Here is a 6,000-nt window from a genome sequence, read left to right as displayed (position 1 = left end):
AAATTAATTTTATGAAGTCTTTGAGAAGAACGTAAATGGAAAATAATCTTTCTAAAATTGCCACGTCAGATATCGACGAATGCCAAGGATCCTCCCTTATTTGGCCATGTCATTCCAATTCTACGTGCCGTAACACAGATGGGTCTTATATCTGCACATGTAATTCTGGATATAGTGGTGATGGCATTAACTGCACAGGTACGACAACGTAATTAATTCAATTTACTGAATATTTTTTTAAGAAACTAGTTAAATATAAAAGCATGTTTACTGGAACGAATTTTTCAGATGTTGACGAATGCCTAACATCTCCACCATGTCATTCCAATGCTACGTGCAATAACACAGATGGATCTTATATTTGCACATGTGATTTTGGATATACTGGAGATGGATTTAACTGCACAGGTAAGAGAACGGAATTGGTTTTTTACCAGGTATTTGAAAGTAAAACAATAAATAAAAAGTGTAAATTGCCAAATCTACCATTTAGATGTTGACGAATGCCTAACATCTCCCCCATGTCATTCCAATGCTACGTGCAATAACACAGATGGATCTAATATTTGCACATGTGATTCTGGATATACTGGAGATGGATTTAATTGCACAGGTAAACAGCGTAAACAATTTAATATCCTATAATATGTTTCGGAAGGACCAGTGAAATTTAAAAACGTTTGTCCAAACTACCTTTTCAGATATTAACGAATGCCAAATATCTTTTCCTTGTCACTCTGACGCAACCTGCATTAACACAGATGGGTCTTATATCTGCAGATGTGATTCTGGATATAGTGGAGACGGATTTAACTGCACAGGTAGGAACGTAGTTAACTTAATTTACTGAAAGTTTTGAAAGAAACCGATGAAAATATAAGTATGTATACTCGAATGGATATTTTAGATGTTGAAGAATGCCAAACATCTCCCCCATGTCATTTCAATGCTACGTGCAAAAACACCGATGGGTCTTATATCTGCACATGTTATTCTGGATATAGTGGCAACGGCTTTAACTGCACAGGTAAGACGAAGTAAAATCATAATTTTTGTAGGACGTTTTTCAGACTGAATAGTGGAAATAATAAAATGCAATTGCTGGAACTGCAGTACGAGATGTAAACAAATAGCAAGCAAAATGGTGTCATCCTAACGCGGCGTGCAATAACACATGCACACGAATCTTTCATTTGCCCGTGTGATTCTGGATATAGTGAAAATAAAAAAAAATTCCCATGCCACTCGCGTGCTTCGTGTGGTAACACGAATAGATCTATATAATTTATCTGGATTATTAATGTTGAATTTAACAGCAGTGGTATGACTATACATATGCAATTTAATTATATCTTAAAATTGAGCAAAAATATAGAATTCTCGAAGATGATTCGTTTAACCTCTAGTATATTTCATCTAATATTTCATTAGTTTACTGCTACATTTGGCTTAATTAAGAAAAAGGTAATTTCCCAGGATATTACTCATATCAAATCAGATAATTATAATCAGAAGAGATAAAAAATGTTAAATGCTAATCTTTTGAAGCGTAGCGGTGTAGCCAGCGAGGCAACTCGCTTTCACAATTAATGCAGATTTGAAATTAGGTATTGTTTTCGCAGATAACACAAAAACATAAAAATAACCACAATAATGTCTATGACCGGGCTTGCCAGATTACTAAGGAATAAACAAGGTCCTGTGATAATGAGGCTTAATGAGTTGTGTCATCTCATTATCTATTGTTTGGATTCGACGCGACTAAAATGCGACGTATAACCTAGGTCTAACTTGAATACGTTTTTCGCCCGCTGTTTCCATTGCTAGTAGATACACCTTTCATGCCTCGCGCCATATTCTATCTAATCTCTGGTCATGCATTTTATTTTCACTCCGCGGGTGATTTATAAATTCACGACGAGTACTCTATCGACAACATTATAAATAAATGAGACTATTTTATATTAGATATCAACGAATGCCAAACAGATTCTCCATGTCATTCCAATGCTACGTGTAATAACACAGATGGATCTTACACCTGCACATGTGATTCTGGGTATACTGGAGAGGGCTTTAATTGTACAGGTGAGACATGTACAACACCAGTTTTAGGGTTTTCCAAACTAGCATTTAATTAGCCATTTCGCAATCGAGCAGGGTACTGGTCCCTCCAAACTGTCCATAGATATTTTGCGGTTCACGACCCTGCTCAATTGGGAACTGGCTAATTTTTATCTCAGTTAGTTGCAAAATGCTAAAATATAATATAATTATGTCAATAAACCATTACAATTACAATCTTATTAAAAAAATGGAAAAGGGCTAAATGTATAATGGCTTATAGTAATTGTGTGTATGACTCAGATGTATTAATATAATTGGTACTCTGATTTACGAACCAGGCGATTTTTTCAAAATCATGGAACTTCACGTTTGTCGGAATCCAACGTTTGGAAGAGATACGACATTTCGTAATATGTTATATTTTTGAAATATCAAATATTTAAACGGCGTTGATTTTGCACCTCATTTGGAAAGTATTGGAACATAGATTCTCCTGTCTTTCCTGCAAATACATATTAGGATATTTTATTCTCACACGTGATTCTGGATTATACTTCACACTCTCCGGTCGAAATGTATGGAATACAATTGGTATGACGGAGTCATTCCGTGTCGGAGCCACACATAAAAAGCACTGGGGCTGAAGAAAAAAAGTGCGGGAAAGAGGCCCCTTGCATAAAGTAGGCCCCCCCGCATACCCCTTCGACTTTTTTCTTTCGTGGTCGGAGTCACACAGTCCTTTTTTTTTTAGCCAAGGTAAGTAAAAGCGTTTTTTAGTAACAGGTTTGTTACTTTTTTCTACCTTGGTGGGTGTATCGTGTAATTTTTGATAGGTTAACGATGAGCTCGTCAAAAAGGTCTCGGTCTCGAAGTCCTGAAGCCTCAAATTCTCGCTCAAAATCACGCCACCGCTCGAAGAAATCACGCGCGAGCGACAGTCGGGATCATAATGGTTCACCGGTTCTAAATGAAATCTTAGACAAGATAACACAAATTTCCTCCACTTTGGGGCATTTAGACGATCGCTTGGTCGTTTTGGAGACCAATCAAGAGAACCGAATGGACTTTTCGAAGGTCGACAACATGCCCGAACAGGACAACTCTGTGGGTTGTTTACATCCTTCCGAAAACGAAGTCTCAGATTGTGCAGATAATATATCTGTGTTAGCCCCAGCAGATCAAGCTTTGGGCACCACAAGTCCAGTCAATCTGGACGACCCGAATGGCCACAAAGATGGCCCCACAACGAGCAAATCGCTCAACCCTATGCATATAAATGCAATCAACAACGAAGAAGCGACTATGTCGCCTCATAAAATTGGCGGGAAAAGCCCGCCTCATCACAACAACACAGAAAGAGGTCAACTGTTTAATCCAACCGCGGATTCGCCTAGTTGGGCACCCACTGAAACCTTTAAGGAATTTTTAAACACAAACTTTCGTCGTAGTTTGTCATCCTCACAAATTTTCACAATTCTTGAAGAAACTGCACTTCCGGACATGGAGGTATTTATAACACCAAAATTAGACAAGTCATTAGCAGATCAGATTTCTGCAAACTATAAAAAGACTGCTGAAAATCGTGACAAGGAATTGTCCAAAGTTCAGCGTCATGTTTTGAATGCTGCAGCCCCCTTGGCAGTCCTGCACGATATGCTTGAAAGCAAACAATCAGTATCTAATGACGATATTTTGAACATGATTGAAAAATCTCTTTGCCTTTTGGGCAACGCGTCAAATTCGGTATCCGTCCTACGCCGCTCGAAAATTTTATACGCTATAAACCCGCGTAGGGTCTCCCTGGCGGAAGCGTCTTTTCCCAATGCGGGTACTTCATTATTTGGGAATGACATAAATAAGCTTGCCGCCGATAGCGCGGATATTTCGAGAAACTTGCAAAAGAATCTCGCTATACGCCAAGCGTCGATACAATCTCAGAGTTCTGCAAGCGTTAATACCTCTCAGAAGTATTTGAAAAACGAAAAATTTCGTCAACCTTCGTTCGGGGTGAGCAGATATTCTCGCGGATCAGCGAGAGGCAGATTTCGCCAGCAAGGAAATCGACAACAGCCATTTCGCGGCAACAACGTCAACAACACGTCCCACTGACGGGACGCCTCCGTTTTTTTATGCCAATTGGCAGAAAGTAACGTTAGATCCAAGTATTTTAGCCATCGTTTTAGGCTACAAAATTGTGTTTCAAACTCAACCGTTTCAGTTAAAAATCCCTTGCTCGGGAACTCTAAACCCTTGTCTAGTAGACCAAGAGGTACAATGTTTACTAAACAAAAATGCGATAACTCGAGTGCCGTTCGACAAGCACGCCTTTTATCATCGTCTATTTTTAGTTCAAAAGAAAAACGGGGGTTACCGCCCAGTTCTGGACCTAAGTCCACTAAATGCTTTTATCGAAACAACTCATTTCAAAATGGAAAATCTCTCCACGTTAAAATCCCTTCTTTACCCGGGCGATTACATGATAAATATCGATTTGACAGACGCCTATCTGACGGTTCCTATTCATCAGGAATCACAAAGATTCCTTCGCTTCATATGGAGAAACGAGTCCTACCAGTTCCAGGCAATGCCATTCGGCCTGAATGTAGCTCCAAGAGTCTTTACAAAATTACTGAAACCAGTAGTGGCTTGGCTACGAGGTCAGAATATTCGTCTGATAATTTACTTGGACGATATTCTGTTAATGGCTCCTTCTGTAGCTGCCCTCAATCAACACAAACAAATAACGATTCAACTTCTAAAGTCTCTAGGATTCCTAATAAATTACGACAAATCGATGTTAATCCCAACCCAAAAGATTCAGTTTCTCGGTCTTCTGATCGACTCTGTACAAATGTTTTTCATTCTGCCCGAAGCCAAGATACAGGCAATTCGCAAGGAATGCCAACAGCTTGTCAACGAACAACATCCAACTATTCGACATATTTCCAGGGTACTAGGCCTTCTAGAATTCTGTCGACCAGCAGTCTGGTCAGCTCCCCTGCATTATCGGCAGCTTCAAAATCTTCAGATCAGCGCGCTAAGACAGACACAAAATTACGACCTGCAGTTACGCTTGACTCATGCGGCAAAGGCCGACTTGTTATGGTGGATAGAAAATCTTCACTTGTTGAAAGGAAGTCGCATTCTTCCGCCCACGGCAGATGTTACGATAACGTCAGACGCATCGACGATGGGCTGGGGCGCTTCCTTCGGAGCGCTAAGAACAGGGGGAAGGTGGTCACAGGTGGAAACCCAGGACCATATAAACATCTTAGAACTGAAAGCAGCCTTTTTTGCTCTAAAATCCTTTCTGAAAAACGACACGAACAAGGTAATTTGCCTAAAGTTGGACAACACTACAGCAGTAGCGTATCTAAACAATATGGGGGGCACTCATTGCCCTCGTCTGCTACAACTGACCTTGGAGATTTGGAAATGGTGCGAGAAGAAACGCATATTTCTTACTGCACAACATATCCCAGGCAAATTGAACACAGTCGCGGACATGGAATCTCGGACTACACGAGATCTGAACGACTGGAAACTGAAGACAACGGTAATCAAGCCATTGATCAGGGGGTGCCAGTTAGACCTATTTGCATCACGTCTGTCTCATCAACTGGACCAATTTGTCAGTTGGAGACCCGACCCCCAAGCAGTCCATACCGACGCTTTCACAATGAATTGGGCCAACCTCAACGCTTACGCCTTCCCCCCATTCAATCTATGAATGCAGTTTACACAAGGCAAAAACGGACAAGGCAACTCTAACCCTTGTAGCGCCCCTGTGGTCAGCTCAACCATGGTGGCCCCTGTTAATTGGGATGCTAATCGAGTACCCGATCTATCTGGGAAACGATCCGGGACTACTGACCGACGTGACCAATCCAGGAAGAACTCATCCTCTCTTCCCTGTACTCAAACTAGCCGTAT

Source organism: Dendronephthya gigantea, unplaced genomic scaffold (assembly GCF_004324835.1).
Source record: "Dendronephthya gigantea isolate DGI-Jeju-01 unplaced genomic scaffold, DenGig_1.0 000246F, whole genome shotgun sequence".
Lineage (NCBI taxonomy): Eukaryota > Metazoa > Cnidaria > Anthozoa > Malacalcyonacea > Nephtheidae > Dendronephthya > Dendronephthya gigantea.
Note: the sequence above shows the minus strand (reverse complement) of the source record.